Source organism: Pygocentrus nattereri, chromosome 27 (genome assembly GCF_015220715.1).
Source record: "Pygocentrus nattereri isolate fPygNat1 chromosome 27, fPygNat1.pri, whole genome shotgun sequence".
Classification (NCBI taxonomy): domain Eukaryota; kingdom Metazoa; phylum Chordata; class Actinopteri; order Characiformes; family Serrasalmidae; genus Pygocentrus; species Pygocentrus nattereri.
Genome location: NC_051237.1, coordinates 17,901,881 through 17,918,973, shown reverse-complemented (window position 1 = coordinate 17,918,973; position 17,093 = coordinate 17,901,881). Strand labels below are relative to the sequence as shown.

The window sequence follows — 17,093 nt, the reverse complement described above, 5'->3', positions numbered from 1 at the left end:
TATAATAACAACGTTTAGGAACATTTTCTGTTTTTGACTCTTTTTTCTGATTGCCTCTATAATTTCAGCTAATGAACAGAAGGAAACATGAAGGAAAATACAACCTAAAGCATAGAGTCTAGAAGACTGAGCCTGGGAGCCACTGCTGTAGGATAAAGGAGCCTCGAGTTACAGAGCTTTAGTCACCGATAGGTGGCGCCCAAGTCACAAGAATCTGAAGAACGTGGCACAGAAGGACGTGGCAGTTCTTAAAAAGTTCTGGTGAGCATCTTTGCCATATAGGGCTCGTTGGTCTAGGGGTATGATTCTCGCTTTGGGTGCGAGAGGTCCCGGGTTCAAATCCCGGACGAGCCCACGTTTTAACTCCCAAAGAAACTTCTTAATGCTTCAACACACCAGAACAGCTGATTATGCACCGAGGAGCTAAAACGTCATGGTCCCCTGAAGGCGTCCTGTTGTATCTGGCATCTGGATGTTAGCAGTGGATCCTTTGAGTCCTGTAAGTTGAGCCAGCATAGATTGAACTTCTTGTTCTAGCAAATCCCACAGAAGCTTAAATGGATCTGGAGAAGGCCACAGCAGCTCACCATTGCTGACCAGGACCAGCTCAGACAACTTGCCAGTTCAGAGATGCTCTGACCCAGTTGTTTGGGCAAAACTTTTTGGCCCTTGTTGAAGTCGCTCATTTCTCCTGAACCATCACGTCGACTACGAGAACCAGCTGTTCGCTTACTAGATGTATCACAGCATTACACTGAGTGCAGCAATATTTGGGCATAGAGTGTTTCATTCATTGGGCTGTTATTAATGTATAGAATGTCTAAATTTAGAGTAATTAAAAATATTCATGTGGTTACATCCGTGGTTACGGCCTCCTGGAACAACCGCGTTGCATTTTAAGATGAAGTATATCATAAAGACAGACCTCTCTGCTTACTGAAACAGATTGTCAGAGTTTATGATCTGAATATTTAATTGGTTTTTAAACAGTTTTACAGTGGGACAGCAGTTTGAACTAATTGACAAAACTGTCCATCATCACTGTCAAAACAAACCACACACACACACACACACACACACACACACACACACACACACATACACACACACACACACACTTTCTAAGCCGCTTCTCCCTCAGGGGCGTGGGGTGTGCTGGAGCCTGTCCCGGTGGTCATTGGGCGGAAGGCAGGATACACCCTGGACAGGATACCCGTCCATCGCAGGGCAGACAGATAGACACACACAATCACACACATACACTCACAACTAGGGGCAATGTATCATGTCCAGTTCACCCAACTGTATGTCTTTGGACAGTGGGAGGACAAAACAAACCACTGTGTCCTAACTTTTGCTATTTTTACCAGTCGCAAGAATGAGAATATATTTGTGTGTGTGTGTGTGTGTGTGTGTGTGTGTGTGTGTGTGTGTGTGTGTGTGTGTGTGTGTGTGCGTGAGTGTGCTGCTGTCAGTGCCGGCTCTGCCTATTAAGCAACATAATGTCTGGATTATTGTTGTATTATAATCTTAATGTGCCCCTTTGCCCTTCAGAGACTAATAATTTAATGCAAGGATGATGCTAAAGTTATGCAGATTAAATTTGAACAAATGCATCATTAAATCATTAATGACTTGCCCGGGTCTATATATCGCTCTCAAGTACTGTTTGTTTTCTTGGCCTTCTAATCACTGCTTGGCAACCGTTTCTATCTGCGATTCGCTCAGTGAAGTCTTCAGTTCAGTCAGTGCATCAAATATGAATGTACAAGTCCAGACAAGGTGAAAATGTGCCTTTAGTGATTATGGGGCTCTAGGCAAAAGACAGGAATGGGGCCTCTTGATACACATTTTATATGAGTTGTGTTTATGGGCTCCTTAATGGCACAACTGACAACACTGCAAAAAAATGAAATAATCAGTGAAATATGTCTAATACTTCTCAATCTCAAACTGATTTGTGAACATGCTCTCTGCTACTCTGGTCTGCTCTCTGCTACTGTCTTGCTGCTGTTGCTGGTGGTGTGCTGATTGCTAGCTCTCTTTAATTTACTTCAATTTCTACATTTACCCCTGTTTTCTTCCTCTTTCACCCTTCATACTTACTAATCCACCTTTAGCCTGCCTCCACTTTGCTCTACCCACCTATTAATCCACTCTTAGCTCACTTTTACAGACTTCTTCCACAGGTTTGCTGGATTAGCTGTTTGCTGCTGCTGTTTGGTTTGTGTTAGTTTCTAATTTCAACTGAAACAAGGTGAGTGCTTTTTTGTCATGGCTACTGCTGGGTTTTTCTCTTGTTCAGAGTGTGGCATGTTTAGTTTAGACCCCTTCTCCACCGATAGTCATAATGATAGTGGTGTTTGTTCAAAGTGCAAGCTAGTTAACTGCCTGGTAGAGAAGGTGGACAAGTTAGAGCTGCGTATCCGGGGTTTAATAAGGGATAGACAGCAAGGGTCACTGTTAGCAGCCCCGGGTACACCAGGGAGAGCTAGTACCCCCTCGACTCCGGCCTTAGAGCCCCCACAGCAGGGCGAATGGGTAACGTCTCGGCGGCATAGTCGAAAGGCTAAGGCTAATGCTACTGCAAAGGCCACAGCCAGCCCACCTGTACACCATGCTCCCCCAGTTCACGTGTCAAACAGGTTTGCCCCGCTCAGTGAAGCACCCGCTGAGGAGCCTGTTAAAGGTACTCTGGTGATAGGAGATTCTATCGTCCGGCACGTGAAATTAGCTACTCCTTTAGGGGCACCAGCGGCTAGAGTTATCTGCTTACCGGGAGCCAGAGCACCGGACATTAGTGGCAACCTTAGGCTGTTAGCAAATAGGAGATATTCGAGGGTAGTTATTCATGTAGGGGCCAATGATATTCGTCTGCGGCAGTCTGAAGTAACTAAGGCTAATATTAAAGAGGTGGTTAAACAGGCCCAGACGCTGTCCGAAGAGGTAATCTGTTCTGGCCCCATCCCAATGAGGCGTGGCGATGAAGCTTACAGCAGGCTTTCTTCGCTGAACCGCTGGATGTCCAAGTGGTGTACGGACAATCATGTGGGCTTTATAGACAACTGGCTAATGTTTGAGGGCAAGCCTGGTCTTTTAGGTAGGGATGGTGTCCACCCCACGCGGGATGGTGCTGCCTTACTTTCGTGCAGCATAGCACATAGTCTCTTAGTTAGTCGGCAGAGTAGCAGTAGCCTTAGAAGCTGCTGACAAACCGGAGCCGGGACCAGGCCGCAGACAGAGAGGCTTAACCGACCGTCTGTGAGCTGCAAAGAGACGTTACCTAGATACCAATGTATTCAGACTGTGTCTGTCCCCCGAGTCAAACATAAATGTCAAAAAACTCAAACAGTAAATCTAAATAACCTAACGTATATTAAACAATCATATCCAGACTGTAGCACTAGCACTTCAAAACTAAAGATTGGTTTACTTAACATAAGATCTCTAAATTCAAAAGCAGTAATAGTGAATGAAATCATAACTGATCAGAAATTTGATGTGTTGTGCCTCACTGAAACCTGGATTAGACCCGATGAATATTTAGCATTAAACGAAGCCACCCCTGCAGGCTATAATTATATACACAACCCCAGATCGTCCGGTAGAGGAGGCGGGGTCTGCATAATTTTTAGAAATTCCCTAGCTGTCAATCAGAAACACTATGATAATTTCACTTCTTTTGAGCTTCTTTACATCAATATAATTAATCCAATTACAAAACAGAATGCATTTTCTTTAATTAATATTTACAGACCACCAGGACCCTATGTAGAATTTTTAAAAGAATTTAGTGATTTCGCTGCAGATTTAGCAGTTTGTAGTGATAAAGTAATTATAGTAGGAGACTTCAACATTCATTTTGAAAAAGTTGATGACTCATTAAAAAAGGCTTTTGCATCAATTCTAGACTCAGTTGGTATTGCTCAAAATGTAACAGGACCTACGCATTACTGTAATCATACTCTGGATCTGGTTTTGACCCTGGGTGTTAGCATAGATAACCTAGATATTCTTTCTCAAACCTCAGTAATCTCAGATCATTATCTTATTTCTTTTAAACTTCATCTTAGTCATAATATACGTACATCCCCCAGCTACTCTATGAAACGTTCAATAACGCCCTTTACCGCTCAACAATTTACTGATAACCTTCCTGATTTATCAACCATAGTGTACTCTCCAGGTAACCCAGCAGAACTAGACAAACTAACTGATTGTTTAGAAAATACCTTCCGGTCTACTTTAGATGGTGTAGCACCACTTAAACACAAAAAAGAGAGACAGAAAAAACTTGCGCTGTGGTATAACGACCAAACTCGTACTTTAAAGCAATTAGTACGAAATTTTGAGCGAAAATGGCGATCAACCAAACTGGAAGTATTCCACTCTGCTTGGAAAGACAGTATTGTTGAATATAGAAGAGAAATTAATAAAGCCCGCTCAGAGTATCTGGCCTCTCAGATCGAGATTAATAAAAACAACCCTAGAGTTCTCTTTAGTGTTATTTCTAAACTGACTAAAAATCAGGCAGGTACTGATCCTCAGATTCCAGCAATCCACACTAGCAATGCTTTTATGGACTATTTTGATAATAAAATCGAAAATATTCGGGACAAAGTTCAACAGATAAATAGCACATCTTGTCTGTCATCTGGTGTGGCTGATATAGAACAAAATCCAGCTACCGAAGTCAGGTTGGAAGTTTTTAACCCACTACATCATTTAGAACTGGAGAAAATTATCTCCTCATCAAACTGCACAACCTGTACACTTGATGCAGTTCCCACAAAACTATTAAAACAGGTATTACCAGACATAATTAAACCACTATTAACAATAGTAAACTCATCATTAAACCTGGGGTATGTTCCCAAAGCCTTTAAACTAGCAGTAATTAAACCTTTGATCAAGAAACCAAATCTTGATCCTAGTGTACTATCTAACTATAGACCTATTTCAAATTTACCATTTATTTCTAAGATTTTAGAAAAGGCCGTGGCCCAACAACTTGGCTCTTATCTGCAAAGAAACCAGATCTATGAAAAATTCCAATCTGGATTTAGGCCTCATCATAGCACTGAGACAGCTCTAGTTAAGATAACAAATGATCTGCTTCTTGCCGCTGACCAAGGCTGCGTTTCTTTACTGGTACTTCTTGATCTGAGCGCAGCTTTTGATACAATAGATCATAATATCCTCCTAGAAAGATTAGAGAAAATGGTCGGTATAACTGGAACTGCCTTATCGTGGTTCAAATCATACTTGACCGATCGTTTTCAGTTTGTGAGGGTAAATAATATACCCTCCAATTATACAAAGGTTAGATATGGAGTTCCACAAGGCTCTATCTTAGGACCGTTATTATTTACGTTATACATGCTCCCCCTGGGCAAAGTTATTAGAAAACATAATGTTAATTTTCATTGTTATGCAGACGACACGTAGCTCTTCATATCAGCCAAACCTGATGACAAACAGAGAATAAAGAAAATGGAGGATTGCGTAAAAGATGTGAAATCATGGATGTCACACAACTTTCTTCTATTAAATAGTGATAAAACAGAAGTTCTTCTATTAGGCCCTAAAGCTGCTAGAAATAAATTATCACACCTAATGTTGAATCTGGCCGACTTCTCAGTCACACCTGGTTCAACAGCTAAAAATCTTGGCGTTATCATAGATTCAGATCTAGCATTTGATAAACACATATCTAATGTTACTAAAACAGCTTTTCTACATCTCCGTAACATCGCCAAGCTAAGAAATGCTTTATCCTTACATGACGCAGAAAAATTAGTACATGCCTTCATTACGTCAAGGCTAGACTACTGTAATGCGCTACTGTCAGGATGTTCTAGCAGTAACTTAAATAAACTTCAGCTAGTTCAAAATGCTGCAGCCAGGGTCCTTACTAAAACTAGAAAATTTGACCATATTAGTCCAGTCCTATCAGCTCTTCACTGGCTTCCAGTCAAATTCCGCATAGACTATAAAATTCTCCTGTTAACGTATAAAGCCCTACATGGGCTCGCTCCTGAGTATCTGAGAGACCTTATCTCCTATTATGAACCACCACGATTACTTAGATCACAGGGTGCTGGCTTCCTAGTGGTTCCCAAAATTCAGAGAAGCTCTGCAGGAGGAAGAGCTTTCTCTTATAAAGCGCCCCAACTCTGGAATAATCTCCCCGATAATGTTCGGGACTCAGACACAGTCTCAATCTTTAAGTCTAGACTAAAAACTTACTTGTTTAGTTTAGCTTTTGGTAGTTAATGTTAATTCCCTTTAGATAAGGCTGCAGATCCAGGGGTTCATGGACATAGTGAATTGTGGGTAAACTGAGATGCTGGTGCTGCTGTCACTCACTACATGCAGTCACTCAGGTTTGTGGACGGTGGAGTGGGTGAATGCCAGTGTCTCAGGGAGCCTCCGTGTCTATGTTACCTTCTGGCTCTCTCCCTTTAGTTAGGCTGTCATATTCAGACCTGCCGGAGTCATTAGTCACACTCTGATCATTTTTTACATTTTCTGTTCTTCATAAATCCAGTCTAAACTAATTCCTAAATCTTTCCTTCCTCCGAGTTACTGACTGTCCACCGGTCCGGCCCAATACTGATGGATGTCCCACCCTCAAGTCCCCCTGTCCCCCTGATTGACCAGACTGATGGAAGTTTCTGGAACGCAGCTTCTCCACTACAGATCACATCCAAATCTATATGAACTCTAATTGTTTCCACTGTTGATTATACACACCTGAATATATTAGAACTGCGTGGATGTAAAATTGACTTTTCAATGTTTAACTTATAAGTTGTCTGACCAGTGGTAGGATGGTCCCCCCTTTAGATGTGAGTCTTGGTCCTCCCGAGGTTTCTTCCTCCTCCAGCTCTGAGGGAGTTTTTCCTTGCCTCAGCGCTCACGGGGGTTCTGTATATTCTGTATATTATGTTCAGTGTTTTGTCTGATTCTCTGTGCTGTGATTCCCATTTTTGTAAAGCTGCTTTGTGACAACATCAGTTGTAAAAAGCGCTATATAAATAAATTTGATTTGATTTGATTTGATAAATTTACTTCAAAGTAAACTAAGTGGAAGGATCTTATTTTATTGACAGAAATACACTTTAACAAGCACAATTATCTGTCAGTGTAGTAATCCCCTTACACTGAAATTACAGAAAATAATCCGTTCACTCACAAATAACAGCTATATTTCAGAACGGGGCATTTAGCATCAGCACAGGCAGATGTGAAGAGCAATTTGTGCCCAATTGAAAAGCAAATCGAAAACAGTGGAAAAACATGAAATGCGCTGCACTTTGAAATGCTCTGAAAATGACAGCACGTTTCCACTGTGACATGCAGAATAAGTGTCAAAGTGAGAAGTACAACCCCTGTCATATAGTTTTCATGCTGCTTGACCTCTTTTTTGTACTTCAAATGCATTTACCTCATTGAAATGCAGCAGTGAAATGCACTGCACACTCGAGACTGCATTTCAACAGGAGCATGCATAAAACATTTCAAAAGGGAAAGTAAAAGATCCACTGCATTGATTTTATGTTGTTTTAGGTCCTTGGTGGAAATCAATATAGCAGTGCACTTGATACTTTTCAAGGTGGACTGTATTTAATTCTGACGTTAATCCAGCTTTTCTTTTTTTAAATGCAAATCCTCATGTATTATTTTTCAAGCGACCTTGAAACTCGTGGCCTCGTGGGGTCAACAGGGACAGGAGCTTTGGGGTTCTTATTCATATCCACTTTTAACCAGGAACAAGAGTGCAAATCTCTGCCCTGTTGAAAGAAATCACAGAAACCATTCTGAGTTTCGAACAGTTCTCGGTGTCCAAAAGCCACTAATGGTGTTTTACTGATGGGTTGGTATCACAGGATAAAGGATTCTAGTGGTTTAACAGGTGTTCTGCTTCTGTATGCATTTGCTGGTTCCTGATTGGATCTAAAGGTGTCAGTCAGAAAGCGAGTGGTCTCTAATGGTCAGGTCATCAGATTCTTACTTCAGTTTTTGTCTGAGAATATCAGCTGATGAACAGATGGGCTCATCCAGAGTCTGGTGATTAAGGAAAATACTAAGTGCAAAGAATAGTTTTACAGAGCTTTTAATCGCCGATAGGTGGCGCCACATTACAAGATATGGATACAGTACAATGCAGAGCGTGGCAGTTCTGAAAAACTTTTACTGGACTGGGTACCGTATGGCTGGCTCGTTGGTCTAGGGGTATGATTCTCGCTTAGGGTGCGAGAGGTCCCGGGTTCAAATCCCGGACGAGCCCAAGTTTTAATACCAAAAGGCACGTTCCAGTTACTGTAACACAACACTGAGTCTACAGCAGGGAAACAATCATCACACAATGCCTTCAATATCTCCTCTAACATCAACTGTCACGTTGCAGTGTACAAGAGGAATGGACAACACACACCCTGTGAATATTTAATATAGTATTGTATAAGTGAGCTTTAATTCCCATAACTTAACTCATTCGGCTGCTCCTCTCATTCCCCTCCTTCCACAGAAAAAAAAGGTACGACACTGTCACTGGGGCAGTACCCTTCTTGTCACTGTGGTGGTACCCTCAAGGGTACATCTCAGTACCTTTACTCATGGAGCATAACTGTACCGTAATCCACTGAAATTATATTTTCTAAGATGTTTTGGCTCCACACCCCCTGTCTCACATCCAGGCTTTTTATCCAATGGTTTTTAATGAGTTTATAAAAAGATATAAATATCTATCCACTGGGAAATACTTATGTGAGGTACACAATTGGACCTTAAAACCACTGTTGTAATTTTGAGGGAACGTTTACACTCTTTGTACCTTGATGAACGAATTATGTACCTCCAGGGTACCTTTATTTCTAACAGTGTAGAGTTCTTGCCAGAAGCATGGATGTAAAAATGACTTGGATGTGGATCTGCAACTCCTGATCTCCTGATCTCCTGAGCTCCTGCTGCCTGATAGTGTTTTATTGGGAATGTAGCGTGTGTTGCATTCTGAACTCCAGGGTCTCATTCTGTCCAGCCTGTCTTGCAGCTCTTACAGCTGCTCTCCTCTCTGTCCTGTCTCCTGGACTGAGGCTTATCTCACAGCCCTCTTCAGATCATATACCTTAGCAAAGGAAGTTGTTCTATTTAGAACCTTGTTCTAATGTTCTATATAGAGCCATTTGATGCACGGGGACATGGTTTTTGAGATGAATGGAAGATGTGCTGTCTATGGTTTTATATATGATCTTGTTTGTAACAACCCTTTATGGAACAATATACAACAAACTGAATTAAGACTTTTTCTATCTAGATCCCAACTTTTCAATCACTTCAGTCTTGACAGTGTAGGTTTTGTTGTTTTACAAAGTCAAAACAGTGAGAGCAGTGTCGTTCAAAAGCCTGGTAACTTGTTCTGAGTGCAGTGAGGGAGATAATGAAACATACCATGATGTGCAGGGGATATAATCAGAGTCTGAACGACTGCTGTTGCATGAAAGACCCTCGTTTCAACAGCCTCAGCCACCGATAGGTGGCGCCCAGGTTTCCAGAATTTATGAAAAGAATGCTGAAAAAGGGGTCAAAGTAGGACGTGGCAATTCTGAAAAACTTCTACTACGACCTTCATCCATGTGGCTCGTTGGTCTAGGGGTATGATTCTCGCTTAGGGTGCGAGAGGTCCCGGGTTCAAATCCCGGACGAGCCCAGCTTTTACTTCCAAAAATGTGAACATCAATCAAAGACTTAGCAAACGGGTCTCCTGTAACAGAAACTGTCAAGTGCTCATGAGGATCCACTGCCTTAGACAGTGTTAACAATGCCCTGCTGCAACTGGTCCAGCTCATCATACACCTCACAGTATACCAGACTGACTTAAATCACAGGCATAACAGCAGGTCTGTGGTAGCAGCGGTGCCATCTCCCCTGCTCTGACCTACACCTTCACACTAGATAGAGTTCATTATTACATACTCAGTGGGGTTTATTACATGATAGAGTTCATTATTACATACTCAGTGGAGTTTATTACATGATAGAGTTCATTATTACATACTCAGTGGAGTTTATTACATGATAGAGTTCATTATTACATACTCAGTGGGGTTTATTACATGATAGAGTTCATTATTACATACTCAGTGGGGTTTATTACATGATAGAGTTCATTATTACATACTCAGTGGAGTTTATTACATGATAGAGTTCATTATTACATACTCAGTGGAGTTTATTACATGATAGAGTTCATTATTACATACTCAGTGGAGTTTATTACATGATAGAGTTCATTATTACATACTCAGTGGAGTTTATTACATGATAGAGTTCATTATTACATACTCAGTGGGGTTTATTACATGATAGAGTTCATTATTACATACTCAGTGGAGTTTATTACATGATAGAGTTCATTATTACATACTCAGTGGAGTTTATTACATGATAGAGTTCATTATTACATACTCAGTGGGGTTTATTACATGATAGAGTTCATTATTACATACTCAGTGGGATTTATTACATGATAGAGTTCATTATTACATACTCAGTGGGATTTATTACATGATAGAGTTCATTATTACATACTCAGTGGGGTTTATTACATGATAGAGTTCATTATTACATACTCAGTGGGGTTTATTACATGTTAGAGTTCATTATTACATACTCAGTGGAGTTTATTACATGATAGAGTTCATTATTACATACTCAGTGGAGTTTATTACATGATAGAGTTCATTATTACATACTCAGTGGAGTTTATTACATGATAGAGTTCATTATTACATACTCAGTGGAGTTTATTACATGATAGAGTTCATTATTACATACTCAGTGGGGTTTATTACATGATAGAGTTCATTATTACATACTCAGTGGAGTTTATTACATGATAGAGTTCATTATTACATACTCAGTGGAGTTTATTACATGTTAGAGTTCATTATTACATACTCAGTGGGGTTTATTACATGATAGAGTTCATTATTACATACTCAGTGGGGTTTATTACATGTTAGAGTTCATTATTACATACTCAGTGGAGTTTATTACATGATAGAGTTCATTATTACATACTTAGTGGAGTTTATTACACGATGGAGTTCATTATTACATGCTCAGTGGGGTTTATTACATGATAGAGTTCATTATTACATACACAGTGGAGTTTATTTCATGATAGAGTTCATTATTACATACTCAGTGGAGTTTATTACATGATAGAGTTCATTATTACATACTCAGTGGAGTTTATTACATGATAGAGTTCATTATTACATACTCAGTGGAGTTTATTACATGATAGAGCTCATTATTACATACTCAGTGGAGTTTATTACATGATAGAGTTCATTATTACATACTCAGTGGAGTTTATTACATGATAGAGTTCATTATTACATACTCAATGGAGTTTATTACATGATAGAGCTCATTATTACATACTCAGTGGGGTTTATTACATGATAGAGTTCATTATTACATACTCAGTTGAGTTTATTACATGATAGAGTTCATTATTACATACTCAGTTGAGTTTATTACATGATAGAGTTCATTATTACATACTCAGTGGAATTTATTACATGTTAGAGTTCATTATTACATACTCAGTGGAGTTTATTACATGATAGAGTTCATTATTACATACTCAGTGGAGTTTATTACATGATAGAGTTCATTATTACATACTCAGTGGGGTTTGTAATATCTAAATATCTTTTATTTCCATTATATTGATCCGGCAACTGTAAAGAAACCCATCCGCTACGATTCGTCCCAGCCAGGCTCAAAGATTTTTGAGTAAGAGACTGCTGCTTAGCTTGACGAAGGCTACACCAGGGGTGTCCAATCTTTGGGCCAGTGTGGCTGCAGCTTGTCATGCCAAACAAGCGGGAGCTCACCTGATTCCAGTTCTTTAATCGAATGGTTTAGTCAAACCAGTTTACTTTACATTAAAGAGCCAAACTATGCTTTATTTAGGTTTTAGTTACCCCTTTATTTTGAATATAGTTTATATAACTTAACACCATGCATGCATGAATTTTACAAAACATGTCACATGTACTGTTTTTCATCGCAGGGGCTCCCTAGTTAAATGCGTTTAGTCACTGATAGATGGCGCCATGTTACAGGAAGGCATGAAGGGAGGTAAAACGTGGCAGTCAATAAAAGTTTTAGTTGCCTTTTACTTACCTGTGTAAGACGAGCCCAGCTTTTACTTTTAAAGCCTGGCCATCAGTGCGCACACAGCAGTCACAGCAACAGAGAACTTGGAAAGAATTCATATCCATGTCTGCAAGTCAACTGTAGCTATATCAGCTATGAAGCACACGCGAGAACCACTGCCTACTACAGCACAGTGGATCTCCAGGCAGGAGCATAGCTAGAGCCTTTAGAATGGAATGGCCAGATTAGACCCAGAGATTTTGTATTAAAATTACATGTACTGGAAAAAAGTGTTGCGCTGGATTTTGTACATAAGTAAATATCCATAATTTCACAGTTATTGTGAAAGAACCCAGTGAACATTTATGGGCCTGTTTAGTCTGCAAATTGGCCTATCACAGTAAGACGTGCTCATCACTACAGACTCATAACTGATTGGCAACTACTCTGATTTTCACCATGAACTGATGCTTTGTTGATGACGGCAGACCTTCTTACTTTTCATAACTCGGGTGGCTAAAAGGGGGCTTTGCTTCCACTGCTGCTTTAATGCTGTAACCAAAAAAAGTCTCAACGCAACAGATCAGCTGCAGCTCACGCAAGTGAGATGGCAAGCTTTCAAAAGATATATCGTCAAGTACAGAGGCAGGATTTGAAATTAAATAAATAAATGATGATGATGATGTTGATGATGATAGATCCCCCACATGGAAATTACTTTCAATATTTGAATAAACGACATTGTCATTTTGTCAATGTAATTTGTTTGTTTATTCACTATTATTATGTCTTAAGCAGTTTGATGCTCTCAAGACATTCCAGTCCACCCACTAGCATCTAATGTTAATCTAAATGTTTATGTTATGATGACCTGCTTAAGCTATAAAAATAACACTGAATATGTCACATTAATGTGAACACTGCAGGTCGTGAAGGATCAGTTTCAAAATGGTTACCATGGATAAGATGCATTAAGAATATTAATGATGCATCGTTACCGATACTGGTATCAGGTATGGGGCCTAAACCGTGCTCACTTTCTCGTACTCATGAAAATCCACTGACTCTAACTTTCCGATACCTGTTGATAGTGTAAGCCGAGTGTTCCAGTTCAAACGAACGAGCCCAAGCTCTGCTCTCACAGAGAAGTTACACTGACTCACTGTGAAATGGCATCAAATCCAATTCAATATGCGCAAACGAGGAAAACCTCGCTCCACAGTTACTCACACTCCACTGCTCTGTCTGCAGGCTACTGAGCCTCTGCTGCAAGAGCTTAATTGCTTGTTTAATTGTCAGTGGTGGGCGGGTCCGACATATGATTGGTTAGTGATTTCTAGAGCCGTGTTGTGATTGGCTGGCTGTCAGTCGCTTCATATGAAAAACCGGGAACAGGACCTTCACTCTAGAAGACGACCTTCAAGTATAGTAATAGCATTAGCTGAGACGCTGCCTGTAATTACCTAATTCTACTGTAGCACTCCATGTGCTACCCCGGCCAGGAGAAGGATGCTGGGGGTAAAGCTGAAGGTCACAGCAGCCATTTAATTTTATTATCACTCAAAACACACACAATCTCACCAGATCAAAGCTGGCCACTTTTCCATGGCTCCGTCAATGCCCACGCTCTCCGGCTCGTCCACCAGGGTCCACTGTGCAGCAAATTGACCTTGCCAATGAACCGGAGCACACCCTCACTATTCACTTAGGTCTACCAGGGGTCACTGCCATCTGATCCAACTCAGCATCAGATGGTGATTGGTTGACAACTCAGCACCTCTCGTCACTCGAGTGCCCACATGGTCCCAAGCCAAATGAAATGACAACAAAGCCAATCATTGACCTTTGGCCCAAGGTGCTCTGATACCAAATATACTTGGTATCTCCCTTGTGTTTGAACTTGGTGTTCATCATGGACCATCCACGACTAGCACAGAAGTCTGATTACATTTCACCGTTGGGCTTAGACCAGGCAGGCCATTCTTCCCGATCACACCACCCAGGTTTCCCACTCACTGTCAACACGAGCACTGAAGTCTCCTAGCAAGACTAAACTCCGTCCGCTCATCCTTTCATTTCCCTCCTCCTGCAGAGTGGTGATGGACCAGTCTTTAAAAAGATGGTTCTTCCAGGTTTCTTCAGTAAGGACAACGCTCAGAGAACCATGTTTAAAAAGTGTGTATGATTCTTTATTAAACCTTTCTCAGAATGATTCTATACAGAACCTAAAAGGGTTCTGCTATTGCTACAATGTCATGTAACAATTTTGAGTTAGAACCCTAGAGAACCCTTGAAGAGTGTGCAGAATAACAAAAAAACTAAATCCTCTAAATAGACACATTGACAATTACAGTTGTAATGTAGTTTTAACAGTCTAACCAGACATCACTACACTGGGAAAAAAATCAGTGCACATCAGTTTGCGTGATGAAACTATTAGAGAATAATATGAAAGCTACTAAAACAGAAGTCAAAGGAAAATGTGATATTTTTCATATTTGTGGTTTTAAATTCGTGTCACTCCTGATTGTGCAGTAATAATTGTTTTTTTGCTAAATTTCCTTCAGGATCAATAAAGTATCTATCCATCCATCCATCTATCCATTCATCTATCTGTCTATCCATCCATTTATCCATCTATGCATTCATCTATCTGTCTATCCATCCATCCATCCATCCATCCATCCATCTATGTATCTATCTATCCATCCATCTATCCATCCATACATCCATTTATCCATCCAATGGTGAAAACACCGTGGAAAGTAGGAAGCACTAAGACACTGGATGCGCTGGGAGGGACACAGTCAATGGGCTCAAACTGTAGCCCAAGTGTTACCAGTGACCGGCAGACGGCGCCCGAGTGACGGGTGGCTCGTTGGTCTAGGGGTATGATTCTCGCTTAGGGTGCGAGAGGTCCCGGGTTCAAATCCCGGACGAGCCCAGCTTTTGAGACCAAAAGTCTGTCATCGCTGAACGCAGTCCTATCACTACAGCTGCACAGCAATGCAGAGCTCGTGAAGGGATACTAAACTTCCAGCAACGCCAAGAAATGTAATGAAAAATTGACTGAGGGTTTTCAGATCTTGTTCTTTAGCATTTACTCTAAAAGTGGGTCCAGTTCCAACTAGAATGCCCTCATATTATAAGCTATTTAACTGCTTTGAACTAAAATATCTTGAACGAAGCAATGCAAAGCAAAATAAACAGCTTAGATCAACACGTTTTACTCCAGCTCAGAACGTCCAATCAGCCTCCGTCCTGCTCCACCTTATAACAGCGTGGCTCAGAGTTCCGCTCATCGAGGGGCGAGGCTCAGGCCACAGGGGAGCCTTGGTAAAGGTTTGTCTCGTCACATCTGCTTCACAACGACAGTCACAAAAGCACAGTGACCACACATGCTGGTCTATGTTGTGGTTTTCCCAGCAATACAGACAAACATGGGTATCTTATATCAGAGGCTGACATGTAGAGATCAGGGCAGCCAGTCACTGAGCCACAGAGGCTGAGCTGAGCTGAGCTGCTACCCCAGGTCTGCAAGTCGCTGCTGTCTCCACTTTTTACGTTTACATTGTATGTAATTTTCATGATGAAGCCCAGCTCACTAAGCGTGATACTTGAGCTGAAGAGAAAACGGGGACCGCATGGAGCGACTGCTGGGGAGTAGTGTCCACCAGTCACCGATAGATGGCGCCTAAATTGCAAGAATCTGTGTCATAGACAGGTCTATGTGACACGTGGAAGCTAAATTTATCTCTATTTGCCGTTCTCTCTGTCTATAGGCTCGTTGGTCTAGGGGTATGATTCTCGCTTTGGGTGCGAGAGGTCCCGGGTTCAAATCCCGGACGAGCCCAGATTTTGGCAAGAAAGTTTAACTGCACAGCAGGAAGAAGTTATTACAGGAGTGGTTCCCTGTCCCATGATCAGCGTGCTCCACATTATGGACAAGATGCATCTCATGACGAAAATGAGCTGATCATAAGGTTCCCTCTCATCACCTGCTCATAATTAGGACTTCTGAACTTAAGGCAATCAGCTCAATGGTCCAAGGCAGAGATCAACAACCATCCTCCTGGAGATCTTCCCTGCCAAATTCAGCACCAACCTGCAGTTTCAACCTGCAAACATTTCCACCCCTCCCCTTTACACCTAATAGCATCAGATCCATCTAACCAGAGATTTCTGAAGACGGTAGCTGAAAAAGGTGCGGCAGCTAGACATGCTAGTGGAACAGCAGCACAAGAGAGAAGACTGAACTGCTTCTGTAAGTTGTTGAGAAGACAAAACATCTCGGAGCAACTAAGAGCAGGAGGCCAGACAAGCTCACGGAACAGAACTGCTTAAAGTAAAGATCACCACGGAGCTCCAAACTGCCTTTGGAAACAGCATCAGCACCAGAACTGGTCATCGGGAGCTCCATGGGTTGGACTTCGATGGTCGAGCAGCTGCACGCAAGCCCAAATCTGCCTTCCAACTCCGCCAAGATCCTGATTACTACAATCAAATGAACCATAAAAAGAAAACATTGATGGATGACAGGTTAGCCTAAACTAGGATGAAATGGGTTGATCACAAACAGCCAGGGAGGGACAGCAAGTCAGCGTTCCTTAGTCATTTCGGTATCACTCTGCTGCAGACATGCACACACCTCTCTCACTGCTACCCACACTCAAACGCTCTTAAGTGACAACTTAAACGTGATTACAGACCCGCTGCGTTGCTGCCCAATGTGATAGTGGCAGCTTTATAAACAACTTCTCGTTTCAAAACATTCAATAAACCCATTTAACTTTCCTCCAAGAAAAAAAAAAAACCCTGTGAGCCCTGTGACAATAAGCTGCCCCACTGTGTGCATCAGGAATCAAACAAGCCTCCAACACTACAAATGAAATGGGTAAAAATAACTGATAATGCTG

The 17,093-nt window shown here is 41.3% G+C and overlaps 5 non-coding genes across 5 annotated transcripts; all 5 read left to right on the top strand.

The window, feature by feature from the left end:
- Positions 1-282: 282 nt before the first annotated feature.
- trnap-ugg lies at positions 283-354 on the top strand. Its single transcript has one exon. It is a non-coding gene; the product is annotated as a tRNA-Pro (tRNA).
- A 7,867-nt stretch (positions 355-8,221) lies between these two features.
- On the top strand, positions 8,222-8,293 carry trnap-agg. The gene has a single exon. It is a non-coding gene; the product is annotated as a tRNA-Pro (tRNA).
- Positions 8,294-9,640: 1,347 nt separating this feature from the next.
- On the top strand, positions 9,641-9,712 carry trnap-agg. The gene has a single exon. It is a non-coding gene; the product is annotated as a tRNA-Pro (tRNA).
- A 5,337-nt stretch (positions 9,713-15,049) lies between these two features.
- trnap-agg lies at positions 15,050-15,121 on the top strand. The gene has a single exon. It is a non-coding gene; the product is annotated as a tRNA-Pro (tRNA).
- Positions 15,122-15,958: 837 nt separating this feature from the next.
- trnap-ugg lies at positions 15,959-16,030 on the top strand. Its single transcript has one exon. It is a non-coding gene; the product is annotated as a tRNA-Pro (tRNA).
- The last annotated feature ends 1,063 nt before the right edge of the window (positions 16,031-17,093 follow it).